Source organism: Adelges cooleyi, unplaced genomic scaffold (assembly GCF_023614345.1).
Source record: "Adelges cooleyi isolate 19-005CV unplaced genomic scaffold, UGA_ACOO_1.1 ACOO_flye_CR_arks_rails_tigmint_CR_PRNA_724, whole genome shotgun sequence".
NCBI lineage: Eukaryota > Metazoa > Arthropoda > Insecta > Hemiptera > Adelgidae > Adelges > Adelges cooleyi.
In genome coordinates, this window is record NW_026096431.1 from 75,700 (window position 1) to 93,656 (window position 17,957).

At 30.2% G+C, this 17,957-nt stretch overlaps 1 long non-coding RNA gene across 1 annotated transcript; it reads left to right on the forward strand.

Annotated features, from left to right (window-relative positions):
• Nucleotides 1-3,232: 3,232 nt before the first annotated feature.
• Nucleotides 3,233-4,259, forward strand: LOC126845234 (uncharacterized). Its single transcript, XR_007686737.1, has 2 exons — nucleotides 3,233-3,575; nucleotides 3,815-4,259. It is a non-coding gene; the product is annotated as an uncharacterized LOC126845234 (long non-coding RNA).
• The last annotated feature ends 13,698 nt before the right edge of the window (nucleotides 4,260-17,957 follow it).

A 17,957-nucleotide genomic window follows, 5' to 3' on the forward strand; every position in this document is an offset into this window, starting at 1 on the left:
ACCAAATCAAGGTATTTAGAGTACTCTAAGAAATTTTTTATTTTCATTTCGTCAAAAACAAGTGTACAATACCGTTCTTGTTCGTCCATTGTTTCAGCTTTCATTTTAAGTTGTCTGAAGACATTTGGGTTAAAGCCGGTTTTAAACTTTGAATTGCCAATCCATCGCTTAATTGAAGACTCAGCAGGTAGGTTAATATTTTTTGAATTACGTAAAAATTTGTACGTTGATGGAGATTTATAAAAAATGCTCAAAGCCAGATTTTTTTCGTCTATAGCCCATTTTTTTGTAGTTTTGTTTTTTCTGGAAATTTGCATTTTAACTAAGGTTTTGGATTCTTTAGATAAATAATTTAAAGAGTTTAAAATATCGTCATTTTTATATTTTAATTTGGAAGTTGAAAGATTACTACGGAGTTTTGAAATTGATCCCCGTTTATTTTTTAACAGCCTTCTTTGGTTTTTAATTGTGTTTTTTAGTTTGTCTACAATTTTATGTAAAGAACGTTTCGAAGGCGACGCACGTTTTTCCGGAGAGTTTTTTTTTGGAGTAGGGAAATTTCGCGTTGAGACAAGTAAGTCATGGGTTTTAGGTGTAAGCTCAAGCAGTGAACATGGAGGTACGATTTCATTCTTTTTCATTTTTTTAGTTGGCGTTTGTAAATGTATAGTCTCATCCGGAATTTGTCTTTTTTTTAATTTTGGAGTTTCAGGGCTTTTAGGGAACAAATTATGATGCTTGTATGTTTTAGTTGGTGTTAATACTAGATGTTGTTCTGGGTCCACGTACTTTTTAGGTACAGCATTTTTTTTAAAGTTTTTCGTTGTTGGATTTGTAAAATCGTCATCGGTAAAATGCAAAATACATAATCGTTTTTTATTAAGATCGTCAGAAGTTAGATGTATTAAACCTATGTTCCCTAAAAAAATTTAGATAACTTTTAAAATGTGTTTAAAACAAATAGAAGTATAATTTAGAGGAAAAAAGAAAATATGTATGGTTAGGTAAATAACATAAGTCCACGGCTCGTCATTTAATGCAATTAAAATCTCATTTATATAGTTAATATGCCATATTAAATATGGACAGTGCGCGGGTAAAAGGGAATAAGTCCATTTTCACGAAAAAAACTGTACTCCATTTTCTGATATAGTTTAAAGAGCTACATATATTGTGATACAAAAAATGATAAATTTTAATATTAAATTTCTCATAAAACCATTATTTATTATTATTAAATATGTTTAATAAACTAATTGGACTATTTTTAAAAAAGTTATGGAGCGTCGTAATTTTAAGTTGAAAAATACGTAGTTTTGTTGGCGTTTTTCTCCATTTTGAAGGGGAAAAGATTTTTTAGAAAGAACTTTTTAAATTTTTGGTCCAATAATGAAATTTATTCAGTGACTTAAAGATAGAACAGACACAAAACAAAAAAAAATAAAAACATATTTTAAAAAACAATACCTTCTCCGCATCGAAGCGTAAAAATGTCGCAGAATGGCCCTATATGGGATTGGATACCGACCGTTTTTTTAGTCAAAATACATCATCTTTTGTCAATTGTACAGGCCGAACCAGTCATCCGATAAGATTATTTTCATTATTACAATCTAGAATATTTCCCCGGGTTACTTATACCACATTTTTTATCTTTTTCGCTTAAGGCTATTGGGTACCGACTAATTTTTCCGTTAAAAACTACCCATTTAAGTTCAATCGGCCCCTGATCAAAATTTATTAAAACCACTTTTTTCTTAAGTATTGTCTGTACAAAACACCTTAATATTAGCCGGTACCCAATAGCTTTAAAGGTAGAGTTAATTACGACTTAGTAAGATTGATAAAAAAAATTACATAACTCACGAGCCATGGACATATTGGTTAAAAATCACCCTGATAGCACCGGGAAATTGAGTAGACAATAATAATAATAGGTAATGCCCGTTTTCTTCACTACATTAAATAGGAAGCCAATATTACTACCGACTACCCCACGTACGCTGAATGTACTCAATTATGACCATTCGGCATTTTTTGTAATTTTCCAACTTCCTGGTGCTAATAAGGTACCTATCCAAGAAAGAGACTAAAGGAATTGTTAAGCTTATGAAAATGTTTAGTTTTATACCTGAGTTAGAAACCCATTTTGAACATAATGATTGGTCTTTTGGAAACCGATATAATTTAAGATTTTCAATATCTCTTGCGCTTTTACCACAGTTAAAATACTCGCACCTAATTCCGCATTTACGAGACATTTTAAAACAATAAAATATAAAAATTAAAGAGACGAATAAAATATAGAATTTTACTAGAGGAGCTCACGACTCTTAAAACGCTCAACACAAACTGTGGTGGTAATAAAGGTTTAAAAAAAGTAGATCAATGACTAAAAAAAAAAAACAAAATTGTTTGCTTAAAACGCACAAAAGAATGTCTAGTGACGCTATCGATTTACTTATTGTACTATTATTATTTATTACATTATATTGTATTGTATTTAAAAAAAACAAAATCATAAGACTTGGACACGAGTCACGACTCCGTCGATGTCCGACGTCCGTGGTGTAAGAGAGTACAGGAAGAGAGGGAACATATTGTGTAAAAAAATCCTACCAATTAGATTCAAAGGGTGGAAAAATGATATTTTTATTTTATTTACAAACGGCATTATGTAATTGTATTTTTTTTAATATTAAACTATTCCCTAATAAGTAATATTGTAGTCCAATTACGTACAGCAACAATGGTGTATTGAGGGCGAATAGTAGATTAATATAAATAACCAATTATGTAAATTTGAGAAATATAATTTAAATTGGTAATAATGTGCGTACAAATTCACAAGAACTCATGACATATACTAAATATTGTATTTCAAATGCAATTTCAATTTATGCATGATTAAAAAAATATATTAATATATAATAATTTATACAAAAAAAAACTATTTTTTCTTTATTATAATAGTTATACTTTAATTATAATAAAGTATAATGTAAATAAAAATTGTATAAAATAAAGGAAAAAGTTGCAAAAAAAGTGTATTGGCCGCCCAGTTTTGAACCGGTATGTCGTGTGTCAGAGCACCATTTTCGATCGAATGAACTACAGATTTAGCGCTCTCTATGGTTCGGCTCCCATACTACTCAATTTCTGGCTCCTATTTATGAGCGGCTAGCTTTTAACACAGCTTGGGCTATCTATGTATATTTAATCAATGCTTAAATTAAACGTAAAATTATTATTATTATTATTAATTACACTGTTGTTCATTGTCATACGTGGTTTTTTATTCAATAGTGTTTCCCGGTGTGTCAAACGTTATCATATATATAATAATGAAAATTAAAAACGGCGAACGGCGTGTTTTGTTTTTTTTGGTGAATTTTTGTCTTTGTAGTTTGTTATATTATATACATATAATTATACATATAATTATACATTAAACGTATAATAGTTATTATTAATTACATATTTGTCCGTAATTCGCTCACGGTTTTCGTTCAAGAGAAATCGACGTGTTTCCCGGTGTGCAAACATTACCTATTAATATGCGTCGTTGGATGTCGGTACGTTTTTTAGATTTAGAATATATATAATAATATATAGTATAGTAGTATATTACATTTCGCTTAAACCAAATTATCAAATTAATTAGATGTACAAAATTCTTATCTTTTTCAAACCGCTGTGTGTGGTGATAACGATACATTTCATATTTTTTGTTGAAAAATTTGTTGACTACTATTTATTTTCAACTAAATAACTTACTGACTTATTTTATATATATGTAAATTATTTGTTTTAGGCCAATACTATAGTGAAATCATAACCGACGCGTGTCCGTTTAGAAGATTGATTGCTACTTCTATCTACTCTGTCTTTAATTAATACAATAAGTAGTTATTATTGTTACCATTGGTTACAGACTGTTATCCTATGCCGTCACCGATTAATTTGCCTGCGGCCAACAGAAAACTTACACCGTAGAAGTTCATTTTTTGTTATTTATGAAGTATTTTTTAATAATTAGTGCCTATCTAATCTCTATACTCAACCCTAATTTAAATTGACAGTTTTTTTTTCATTATACAGTGTCTTAACCGACTTCTCTTAACGCTTTAGTTTCTTAACGTGCACACACATACGATACTAATGTACAAATAATTAAGACATTAATTATTTCAAATTTTTTTGTTAAAGCTGTACAATTATGATCACTACATAGAATAAAAATTATTTTAGTTTTTTTATATATTTTTTTTTAATGATATATTATTTCACGTTAAATTGGCATTATTTGAATATATTTTAATTATTTCATTTAGTAGGATGATTTACCTATATAAATATGTATGATCACTATCGAGTACTATCACTAACCGTTTGGGGTTTTTAAAATTGTTTTTTTACTTAATTTGTGGTTTTAATATTTTAACTTTGGAAAATTCATACATTGTAGGTAAGCTATGTGGAAATCAACAATTCAAGCTAAGAAAAATCTAATAATTGTCATTAAAGTTGAAAATATAGTTTGTATTCTTTGAAATTGACAAACATATAACTTTATTTTTTTAAATCATGTATCTGATTTCACTTTCCAGATAATTTTTTTTTTAGGAAGTATTATTGTAAATTATTTAGTAGAAAAACATTTATTTACCTATCTAAAAATAACATAATACATGGATTAATTAAAAAAAAGTTTATTGTTGTTAAAATAATAATATATATATATAATGAAAAATATTTTTTTAAATAATAATAATAGTATATTTGATGCACTGAATAAAAATTGTTCAGATCTAAAAACAATCGATTTTTAGTTTTATACACCTGGGGCTACTTTTGTGTGCTTAAAATTTATATACATTATTGACATAAAATATCTATGTGTTCATTCCGCTCTAATAAGAAATAACTGTATTACATGATCTAATTTATTTTAATCACATTATACATAGCAACATCTTATGCTATTGTAATCATTCCGGTTTTTACTCCCTGGCTTTATAATACTTATTTAACCAACGAATAAATGCATTTTTACACAGTCTTATTATAAAAAATTATAGGTATGTTTTTTAAAAGCATCAGCAAAAGTCCCTATATCATCTTAATAAATTCTTAAAACAGTTGTCTTTAGATTATTTTAGCGTTCAACATTTTGTGTTCTTAGACCGTTTTTGTGAGTAGTAATCAAAAATCAAAAAAATTGTGTGAACATTTATTTTTACTAACTATTTAATGTTAATTTTTTATATTATATGTATGTATATATATATATATATTTTTTTTTGAGCTGCTGTTGATATAGCTTGAACTAAATTAGATACTTATTAATATTGACTATTTTGTTTTTTTTTTGTGGTGTGATTTCAGACATAGGGCATAATTAAAACATAAAAATAAAATATTAATTTCAAATCATTTTATTGCATTTTAACATTTTGAAGCATGGTGGTATAAGTAATATACCACTTTTTCAAAAAATAGCCTACTCTCGCGCAGTGGTATATATTTATTACCACCTTCATAATCATGTTCAGAGAAAATCGGAGATAAAAATGCTGTGCTTCAAAGGGTTAAATTTATATTGAAAATCGACATTTAATTTACTATTTTATTATTTATAGAAGTATAATATAAGTATTCGCTCCACCCTAAAAGAGTATAGTAAATCTATAGATTTTGCTATATTTTTTTAAATTGATACTACATAATAAAAAATAAAATTATTTTTAAATTTTTGATTATTATCATTTAGTAGGATGAATTGTTGGTTAGCCATCTAAAAATATATCAACATATGGATTTATACCTTTCATGGTTTACTTAAAAAAGTATTAATGTATTTATCAATTTATCTATTATGTATAAAATATGTCTGGATAAGTATCAAACAATTTAGGTATTTTATGCACTGAATATTATTATTATTATCATTTTGTACTCTGACCGTTTTTATAATCACCGCCGGACACTCGAATAATCAAAAATATTTGCTACAAATTATTTCAGACATTTCATTCATGTTTTGTACTCTTAAGTTCCCAAGTAACCGTCACACAAACATATCATTCTTCCACACTTTTAAACTTCTAATAACCAACAAACGTCAGACCTTAAGTATCAAAGTACCTTTAGCATTAAAGGTCCAGATCCAAACACTAAAAGATTTGCATCGAGACATTTCATTTAACCTCTCTTTGGACATTTTTATAAGCTCTGCCAAATAGTCGATCAATAATAATGTATTTATCACTCTTCACTTCTTTCCCTTTTAAGTTTTAATATAAACTAGACATTTCATTCATGTGATTAACTCTTGAATTCTTAAATACTTATGAACTTCTGTTAAACCACCAGACCTTTAATATACATATTTAATGCATTATGCTGTTGGTTACATTCTAAACGTACAGTACGTCATTACCGAATAATGGCATAGACGGTGATTTCTGAACAAATAAGGATTTTAATTCAACCAATATCTAGACATATAACGTATACGTTTGAAAAAGTTTCGTTGCACATAGGAACACCATATCAGACATATACAGACTGACCTCTAAACATTTTTTTCTATTTTGAACCATAGCTATTACCAAGCCCGTGAAGTAAACAACACCTCAAACAATTCAAATTAAAAAAAAAAAAAAATTGTCCTTTAAGCAAGCAGCACACTCGCTTTAGTAGTAGGACGTTTCTGATCTGACAGATAGCTAGACTTGCACTACAGTTAACCGGTACTTAGCTTGCAAAACACTTTTCCGAAACTAAGTATGAACTATGATTACTGGATAAAGGTACGATGAATTATAACGGTATACTTTAAAACGTAGTGAGCTGACTCGACACCGTGGCCGGCGTAGCCGGGCACCCCCCTCGGAACCGCTGTGTACAGACATATAACATACTACGTTTAAACAAATTTTGTTTCACAAAGGCAAACCTTAACAGACATTTAGCTGACTGTCCTCTAGACATTTTTATCTGTTTTCAACTCATAAAGTTAAGCGGGATGACACCGGCCTATATTGATGACGTGGTCTATAATATAACAACTTTTACCAAAGACAATTTCCATTATACACTTTTTCCCAATGGCCAGCTTCTTATCAAGCCTCTTTAACTTTTTAAAATTTTAATTTAAACTTAATTTTAAACCTGTTACCTCCTCATAGAGTGTAGCCTACAAACCTAGGATATTTTTAGTTGGCGGAGCGAAGCGACGGCGCCGAGCGAGCGAATGCTAAAACACTCGGAGACCTGCCGTCCTTATTAGTTTTCAATACGAATTCCGCCTGCTGATAAGGAACTGGACATTGGTAGTTCATAAAAATTGGTAAAAGTGGTAACAACCCAAGTAAGCAACACCGGACACTTGATATTTATTAACCGTCTAACTTCTAGACTATTCTTTTCAATTTAAAATTTAAAAAAATTACAGATACATAGCTAGACTTACTCTACACTTAATCAGTACTTAGCTTGCAAAATATTTGTCCATAACTAGGTATGAATTCTGATTACTAGATACAGCCTATAGGTACCATGAATTATGACGTCATTCCTTTAAGACGTATTGCGATGGCCCGACACCGTGGCCGGCGCAGCCGGGCACCCCCCTCGGAATCTGTGACCTCCCCGAAAATACTTTGCAGCGAGGGGACGTGAGCGTGCCCGGCGTAGCCGGGTACAGTACCGGGAATCTGTGACCTACCCGCCCGACTCGGGGGCCTGGGGGCGGAGCCCCCAGCTAGAGCGAAGCTCTAGTAATATTAATTAAAGATTGTTAGGTTATTAGGTAAACTATGCAGATTATTCACAATAATTATAACATATGAGGTCACAAAATTAAAATAATTACATGTTTATGATAACAAAACTCTTTTTATTATAAGTACACCAGAATTTACATAGCCCGATTGTAACACAATTTAACGTTTAAATAAAAATAACAGAAATTTAAATTTAGAAAAAACAATATGCAATTAATTATCGATTATTGTTTCTAGAATAAAGAATAAATGACTTTATTACATCAAAATCAATACCTTTTAATGAATCTTTTACAAATCTCTTAAATATTAAAAAACTTAATTCACTCTCTAATATGAAAATATTATACTTATACAAAGGATTAATCATAGCATTTACCTTCTTCCTCCTTTCTTCTGTATATTTCTCGGTAAACTTTTCTCTGGTAAAGTGTTTTTCGCCTAGTCGAATATAATACGAATTCATATTTTTAAGTTTTTCCAAAACGGCATCTTGAAGCTTTTGGTTTTCATTTGGATCTGCTAACTTGGGTGCATTTGATTCCTTAAAGAGTTCGGTAATAATATCTAAATCATAATCATCGTCCAATTTTAAAATTATATTAATTTCTTCAAAATACTCTCTCATTTTTCTGTTTGAATTCTGTATCCGTTCGACAGCAGGTTCATCCCTCGTCCATGTCCAAGATTTTAGGCGTTTACCAATTTCAATTGTGTGTTTCCACGAGATGTAATGTAGAACATATTTTATAACGTTTATTAAAATACCTTGGCATTCCGCAATGTCGTTGGTAAGTGTCCCAAAAGATTCAAAGTTAAGATTTTTGGAGCATTTATCATTAATCTGACGGTATATACGTTCTTGTTCCAATTCGTCGGTAATTTCTGCAAAGTCGTTTAATAATTGTCTCAAAACAGAGTCTTTTATTTTTGATGTCAAAAGCAAATGATCAAATCTGAAGTACGATGTACAATCTACGATGGTCATACATTGAGTTAAATTATAAAATCTATCTTTGATTGTCTGCTTGAGTTTGACCACAGAGGCATTGATTGTCTCGTGCGATATTTTTGGAATAGCACGGAGTTCTTGCAGAGATTTAAAATATTCAGAATTAGAGTATTGGTCGTTATACTTGTTATTATCATTTCCAAACTTGCATTGTTGTCCAGTGAATTTCGCAAGTTGGGTGTAAACTTGTTTGTGATCACTCAAAAAACGGATTCTTGTATTTTCGTCGTTTAGTATACGCGTTATGCCTTGTGAGCCCAAACTTCTCGAATACATGGACACGGACCATAACGGATCGATAGAATCGATGTAACCGAAATTATATAGAAAGCTTAACATGTCGATCACCTCTTCTTCAAATGAAAACACGCAATCTTTCTTGTCGTTAATAAGACCCTGTAACGCATCCTTACCTTCTTCGGTCAACAGTGGTTCGATCAAATTCATATAATGACCACAATTAAACACATAACTACACATGAGTCTTTTGTAAACTTCTGTAACATCACTAGGTTCCACCGCTGACCATGAAAAAGGCAACTTCATTTTATTATAGTTCTTTTCCAATTCAACGTGAGAGTATCCCGTATCTATATCGAGCAATTGTTTATAGTGTCCTCTCGTTTTTTTTGTTGCATATGATTCACGTACACACGAATCGCCGTATTGCAAAAAACCCACTGTTAGTACAATTAGCAACGCCAGAGGCCAAGAGAACGACATGGCCTCCTTTAAACTGCAAATAATTTGGTATTACCGGAATAATATGACGAAACTACTTAACTGATGTCAAATAGGAGATGTGGTTTCTGCAGTACTAAATGGTATTTATAAGAAAAAAATTGTATATTATTTTTTTAGTTTTACAAAAAAACATACTCGCAATAACATATTGTTTTTCGTTATTGGTTTGTTGTTGTTGAGTTCTTACACGGTATACGGCTATTCAATGTGTTTTAGCACTTGTGTGAACAATATTTTACTGCTTATGCGAAGAAATCAATGTACAACAACATGTTTTGCGACGATTGACCCAATTTTATCGAATGCAGGGTGTCCTGCCAGAATTTAATAAAAATTTCTTAAATTTAGATTGAGAACACTTTAGACTATATTATTATATTCAAAATATATTCTATTAAACAATTTCATAATAGCATGTTTAACAATAGAAACAATTGAACTTAATATTATTTATATAGAAGAATAAGAGTGGATCAGTAGATAGAACTGATTTTTGTCTAACATATGTAGCTTAACAATAAAAACAACTTTTTCAAGGTTTGAAATGTTTATTTATTGATCGTACTTATTGTGGTAACAGGTAAAAATGTTTTGTTTAAATTTAAAAATGTTCACCAAAAAAAAAAAAGATGTTTCTGTAAGACTATTCTCCTCGGACAAGTTTAAAAAGTTCAATCCCCAACTCTTTAATGTAAAAAACCAAATATAATATAAGATTTTTCAATTTTCAGTTTCTGACTAGTGTTCTTTGATTCGAGCGCATAAAAGATACAATACGTCAATACAAATAATTTGATACCAAAATCTAATTTTCAAAAAAAATTGACATTGATCATTTTTCCCCGCAGCCCTTTATATGTAATAAGCTACATTTCAATTAATTGATTTTATAAAATTTTGGATATTTGCAAAAAAAAATAAAAGATAAACAATCCAAAAAAATAGACTTATAGTACTGACTGATGGTAATATAATGTCAAATTTCGGACATTAAGCCCTAAAAATTATTTCTAAAAGTAGAAATAAAAATTAATTTCTCGAGGAATGGGTTCATAGTTTTTTTTTATTTACAGTTCGGCCACAACCTTTGCATCAAAGACTAAAAACCCGGAAATTTAGATGTTTCTGTTTCTCTTTTTAATGCTTTTATTATTTAAAAATATTCAAGAAATTAAATCGATCTACTAAAATACTGTAGTTGTAGTTGTAGTTTAAGAAATCGCATGGTTATATTTTCAAATAATATATATACTACATATTTTATTTCTATGATTTCCATCGTTTTTTGAAAGCTGTATGTATTAATTTTATTTCGAAGTTATAACTAATAAAATCGATACAGGACAGTGCTAAAATACCTGTCTTAAGCTTTTTGCTACATTTTAAAAATATGTTTAAAACTCAACAGTCTTTGAACTATAATTAGTTGGATGCAATTTAAAAACAACATTTAAAAATGTATAAAATTACAGACTACAGCGTAGTGTAATTATATTTATGTTTTGAAAATAGTAATCTATATTGTTCGGATTGTGTTTTTAGAATTAAATTTAATAACAACAATTGGATCATATTAAGCAACAGCTGTAATTAAAGACACTTAGGTAACATATTTAACTGGTACCAAAAAAAGTGGTCGTGTGTACATAATTTTAATTTTCATATGTATGAAAGTAGAAAATGATCTATCATCATAGTTGTAACTCAACAGGGGATTTAGTAGTATTTCGTGCTCATAGTTAATTTATTTTTTATATGGCATTTTATATAGCATATAGCATTTTTCGATAAAACATTCCGTGAAAACTACTCCAGTAAAAATATATATATAACACAATATGTTTATGAAAGGCCTCATTTTATAATTTTAGTTTATTATTTCACGTCCCACAATTGCCTCTAAAAACTTATATAAGTTCCTACACAAATGACATTTTCACCCAACAATAATCTGATTTCTTTATAATACGATTATTTTATTTGTAACTAAATTTTATTAATTTTTCTTAATTAAAAAATATATATACTCATGATGGAATAAAAGAACCCATTAAAATAGAATAAACAGGTAAATGTAGTTTTTCAGTAATTAATTCTTGATTGGATACCCTGTATCGACAAAACCGCCATCATTATAAAAAAATGTGATTTTGCATTTGTTAATTCGTACAATCGATAAGATATTGTTTAAAGTATTCCAAATGTACATTGCAAAGCGGTTTACAGTAAAAAAAAAACATTTAATAATCCCGCTAAACAAGTTTAATAAAAAAAAACCTGTTAACTTGTAATCCTGCAAAATAAGTTATTTTATAAAACTTTTAAAACTAGTTTTTTAAAACATATTTTTTTCATAATGTATTTTATTGTTATATTATAATTGTTCTTTTATAGCTATGTCTCCCCCGCCCCACCTCAATTTTTGAAAGCCTAAATATATTATTCATGCAAAGTTTTAGGTGAATCAATCAATGTTAACCGTCTAACCGCGAGTCTGGAATCGAGTAAACTGTAATTTTCAAAGAATAAACCAACATTACGCCGTGTATATATTATTTTTCAGAAAAACTTGGTTGATTTTGGTTAGCAGTAAGATAACATATTGGAATGTAGCGTATCATGTCAATGTATGGCATAAAAATATTATTTAATGAAGCATTTTTCTATAAAACATTTTTTTATTGAACTACTCCGGTTTACTACCTACTTCCATATTTTTTTTTACTGTTGGTGCTAACATTCTTTGTCTTTACCTTGGCTTAAAAAAATATACGCAGAACACATGTGGTACTCTACCGTAACTTGACTTTTGCATCCCGATTGTAACAAACAAAAAAATAAGCTGTACAGTTTTTACTCGTCTACTATTTCTTTTAAATTAAAAAATAGATTTCCATAAAGGTGTATGGAATTTAGACAATCATTTCCGCCAAGGCCAACAAATTATTCCTTCAAGATCTCTGATAATGTGGCATTTCTCTTATGAAAAACCCCATTTTTAGCACATTATTGCTATGATAGTGATTTTATCGAAATTTGTATTTCCACTATTCACATTCAGTAATAATATGCTCAGTTATTTTTTATTTCACGACAATTAACCTAATTAGGACTTTCTTCATATATAATATTTGATGATTTTCAAGCACCAAAGATTTCAGATTGTATAGCAAACATTTTAATTTGGCCATGGAAGCAAAAGTCATACTTTGTTTTTTTTGCTTTACAATTAAGATTTAATTTATAGGATCAAAACACACAAAATATGATGCCATTATATGAATACAAAATTATATCAATTAAAGGCTAATCTTAAACTAAGTAAGTATGAAAAGAATAATTTAAAAAAGTATTTAATCTTTTAATTTATTTACCGGGTCATAGATAACTGAATCATCCTGTATAATATATACACAGTTAAATCAGTATTATAGAACAACGGTTTTTATAATTCATATTATTGCATAAGAATAAAATGTGTTTTAATAAATTATTTTAGAAAATGTAATTACGATTTTTAACTGAAGATGAATAATTAGAATGCACCGTATCATAAATGCCGTTCAAATATTATTTATTTGAAGCATTTTTAAATAAAATATTTTTGTACTTAGGTACTACGGTTTAGTACCCACTATACAGGTGACCATTTTATAGTGAACCACTTATATAGATATGTATAACAAAGGGGGGGTGTTCCACGTTAAACCATGTGATGAACTGTGGATTTTTTGCGTGAAATCATCTTTGGGTTATTTTATTTAAATCATATTTCTCATCATATTTTTGCAAGCTGAGCCTATTATAGCTGAAAGTTAATAGTATAAATATAAAAATCGACGAAAGCACTATCATAACATAACCCCACTTATATATGAGTTGATATATGCTCGTATAAACTATAAACGAATTAACGCAGGTAGACGGACGTACATTATATCTGTAAGACGTTATTCTTTACCTATGGTTATTATTATATTTTGATTGGTACTTGTTATTATTATTAATTTGTTATTACTCGTTGTAACACTACCGACAATAATCTAATAACGAATAAAAATGATGGGTTAAGCGTCAAGTGTGTAAAATATCAAAATAGCTGCGTTAGTAAAATTTTCAACAACTCATTAGCAAGTAAATATTTTCAAAATGAAACTTGAAAACATTTTAATTTATACAATTTGGATTATACTTATTTTTAAAAAAAGTAGGCGTGGCCGTTTTAAAATCAAAAGTTTGTGTGGAGTTTTCGATGAAAGGGGAGATACAAAAAAAAAGTTTTTTATTAGTATTTAATACACAAACAAATTATAAAACGTTTTTTTTTTTTGTAAAAATCGAAGTAGTTTTTGAGTAAACACTAAACTAGCGTATCGCGTTAAAAGAATCATTCTGTATATAAACTCTATTTCCTATTTTCCTTGGTAAATATAAACTGCTTCTTTCCTTTAACGTCTGCGTTGTTCCCGTGTCATCGCCCGGCTTACTTATCGATGTGCCATTTGATCAGTTAACCATGATAGTGTGCGTTAGGTTGCCTACCAAAAATTACTTAGGCGTAAAGATTGAATATCCATTTCGGTTATCTCTCGTGCCGAAAGATTTTGACTGGTTCTTCGATTGTTTTTCTTTGTCGTTTTCGTATACAGCTGTATTCTCAAGAATTCTCATTACCACATTATCAATTATACACTGTGTTTTAATGTATAACTTAAGATTTGGCGAAAAATTGCCTATACTTTGTTACTTTGTACTGGCTTTGTTTAATGACTGTTGACGGCATTGTTGTTATCTATCTGTGGCATTGATTTTAAAATATACAGATAAGCGGCCCTATACATAAAAATGTAGCGACAGATTTGATGCGGGCGGCGGAGAACGATTGCGCGCGTTGTACCTTTGTGTGTATACGATTGCGCGCAGTGCCGGAATAACAAAGAACACGGTTTTGACCCTTCAAAGGCGTACTATTGCGCGTGAAATTGGATGCGACGTTGCCGCTAATGGTTACATAGATAAATAATTTTAAAAATATCGTTAAAAAAGTTAAGTTTAATTTAAATTTGATTTACCCTGTGACCTCCTCCTAGACTGTACCCTGCAAACCTAGGATATTTTTAGTTAGCGGAGCGAGGCGACGGCGCCGAGCGAGCGAAGCGATCGAGTGCCAAAACACTAGGTGACCTGCCGTAGAATATATCAGCTGTTGCGGCTAATTTGTTATTAAATGTGCCAGAGAGCCAATCAGAACTCGCGATTTTCTACAGGTCCTCTAACAATGTATGGTATGCTTATATGCGTACGGATCGCCACAATTCGTATGGATATTTCTTATTTACCTATATACCTATGTATTTGGCAACGTTGCATAGAACTACAAATAATATAGCGCGCGCAATCGTACGCCTAAAAAGGTACCGCCGATAAGAACCGCGCGCAATCGTATTGCGCCCGATGCGGGCGGTTGGTAAACTATGACGAGGGTACTAGTCATTAAACAAAGCCAGTTCAGTGGGGACGGAGCATAGTGAGGTTGGGGCATTTTTAATAAATTACAGTGTACACTAAGACAACAAAAACCTACATCATTATAAAACCAATAGCATCACTGCTGTTTATGAATATTATAACAGATGGTAACAAAACAAAGTAGAACCCTAGAAGCCTGTTTTGAAGTTTAAACAAACTCAATAAAAAAAAAAATATATTATAGAGTATCCCAAAACACAATCACGGGATTCCCGCTGGTGGCAGATGTACCCTTATCATCATTTATTGGTTTTATAATATTAATATAAGACTGTTAGGTTATTGGACAAACTATGAAGATTACTCATAATAATTACAACATGTGAGGTCACAAAATAAAAAAAATTACATGTTTATGATAACAAAACTCTTTATTGAATAATAACACCAGAATTTACATATCACAAATGTAACACAATTTAACATTTTAATAAAATTAACAAAAATTTAAATTTACAAAAAGCATTATGCAATTAATTATCGTTTATTGTTTCTAGAATAACGGACAAATGAATCTATTACATCAAAATCAATACCTCTAAAATGAATACCTTTAAATGAATCTTCTACAAATCTCTTAAACAATAAAAAACTTAATTCACTCTCTAATATGTAAATATCATACTCTAAAGGATCAACCCTAGCATTTAACATCTTCAATCTTTCTTCTATATAATTTTCGGTCGAACTTATTTTTGGAAAAGTGTTTTTCGCCTAGTTGAATATAATACGAATTCATTTTTTTGAGTTTATCCAAAACGGCTTCTTGAAGCTTTTGGTTTTCACTTGGATCGGCTAACTTGAGTGCATCTGATTCATAAGAGACGTCGGCCACAATATCTAATTCATAATCATCGTTCAGTTTTAAAATCTTTTTAATTTCATTGAAATACCTTTCCATATTCTTGTTAGAATGCTGTATCCGATCGACAGCAAATTCATACCTCTCCCATGTTCCAGATTTTAGGCGTTTACCAATTTCAATTGTGTGTTTCCACGAGATGTAACGTAGAACATATCTTATAACATTCGTGAAAATACCATGGCATTCAGCAACGTCTCTGGTCAATGTCACAAACGATTCAAAGTTAAGATTTTCGGAGCATTTATCTTTTATGATACCGTATATACGTTGTTGTTCTGGTTGGTCGGTAATTTCTGCAAAGTCGTTCAATAATTTTCTCAAATCAGAGTCTTTAATTTCAGATACCAAAAGCAAATGTTTAAATCTGAAATACGATGTACAATCTACGATTTTCATACTTTTAGTTAAATTAGTCATTCTAGTGTTGATTGTCTGTTTGAGTTTGACAACGGCGGCATTAATTTTCTCGTGTGATATTTTAGGAATAGCACGGAGTTTTTGCAGAGATTTAAAATATTCAGAATTAATGTTCTTGTCGTTATACTTATTACTATTATCTCCAAACTGGCAATCTTGTCTAGTGAATTGTTCAAGTTTGGTGTAAACTTTTTTGTGATCACTCAAAAAACGGATTCGTGTAACTTCGTCGTTTAGTATACGCTGTATGCCTTGTGAGCCCAAACTACTCGAATACATGTACACGGCCCAAAACGGTTCTAAAGAATCGATCTTACCGAAATTATATAAAATGTTTAACATGGCGATCACATTTTCTTCGAATAAAAACACGGATTCATTTCTTTCGTTATTAAGTCCCTTTAACGCATCGTTACCTTCTTCGGTCAACAGTGGTTTGATCAAATTCATATAATGACCACAATTAAACACATAACTACACAGGAGTCTTTCGTAAACATTCATAACATCACTCGGATCCGCTGCTGACCATGAAAAAGACCACTCCCTATTATATTTTTTTTTCAACTCATCGTGAGAGAATCCCGTATCAATATCGAGCAATTGCTTATAGTGTTCTCTCGTTTTTTTTTCTGCATATGATCTACGTACACACGAATCGCCGTATTGCAAAAAACTCATTGTTAGTACAATTAGCAACGCCAGAGACCAAGAGAACGACATGGCCTGCTTTAAACTGCAAATAATTTGGCATTACCGGGATAATATGACGAAACTTCTTAACTGATGTCTTATAGGAGATGTTATTTTTTTAGTTTTACCAAAAAACAAACTCGCAATAGCATATTGTTTTTCGTTATTTGTTTGTTGTAGATGAGTTACCATACGGTAAACTGCTACTGCTCAATGTGTTTTAGCACTAGTGTAAATATATATATGCTGTTTGTAGCTTGTGCGAAGAAACCAATGTACAACATCATGTTTTTCGTCGGTCGACCAAGTCCAATGAAATACAGGGTGTCCCGCCGGAATTTAATATAACCTTCTTTGGGTTATAACCTTCTTCAATGTTTTATAACATTGCATGGATAACAGTTTGTCAAATGTTCACAAGTTGATCATAAATGAAATATTTATATTACAATTATTTTATTTGTATCTAAATTTTACTAATTTTTCTTAATAAAAAATATATATACACATGATGGAATAAAAGAATCCATCAAAAAAGAATAAATAGGTGAATGTGGTTTTTCAGTAGTTGAATCTTGATGGAATACCCTGTACCGATAAAAGCGTTATAAAAATAAAAAATAAGTGTGGTACTGTACTTGTTTATTCGTATAAACGAAATGATATTTTTTAAAGTGTTCAAAATGTACACTGCAGAGCGGTTAACAGTAAAAACCATACACCACTAAACCGCCAAATAAAATATATGAAAAAAACCGTAAATTTGTAATTCTACAAAATAATTTAAATAAGATCTTTTAAAACTAGATCTTCAAAACTATTGCCATAGGCACAACTAGCGGGTAGCTAGAGGGACTTTAGCGACCCAAAAAGTTCAAACCCCATTCCTTGAGTTGTACACATGACA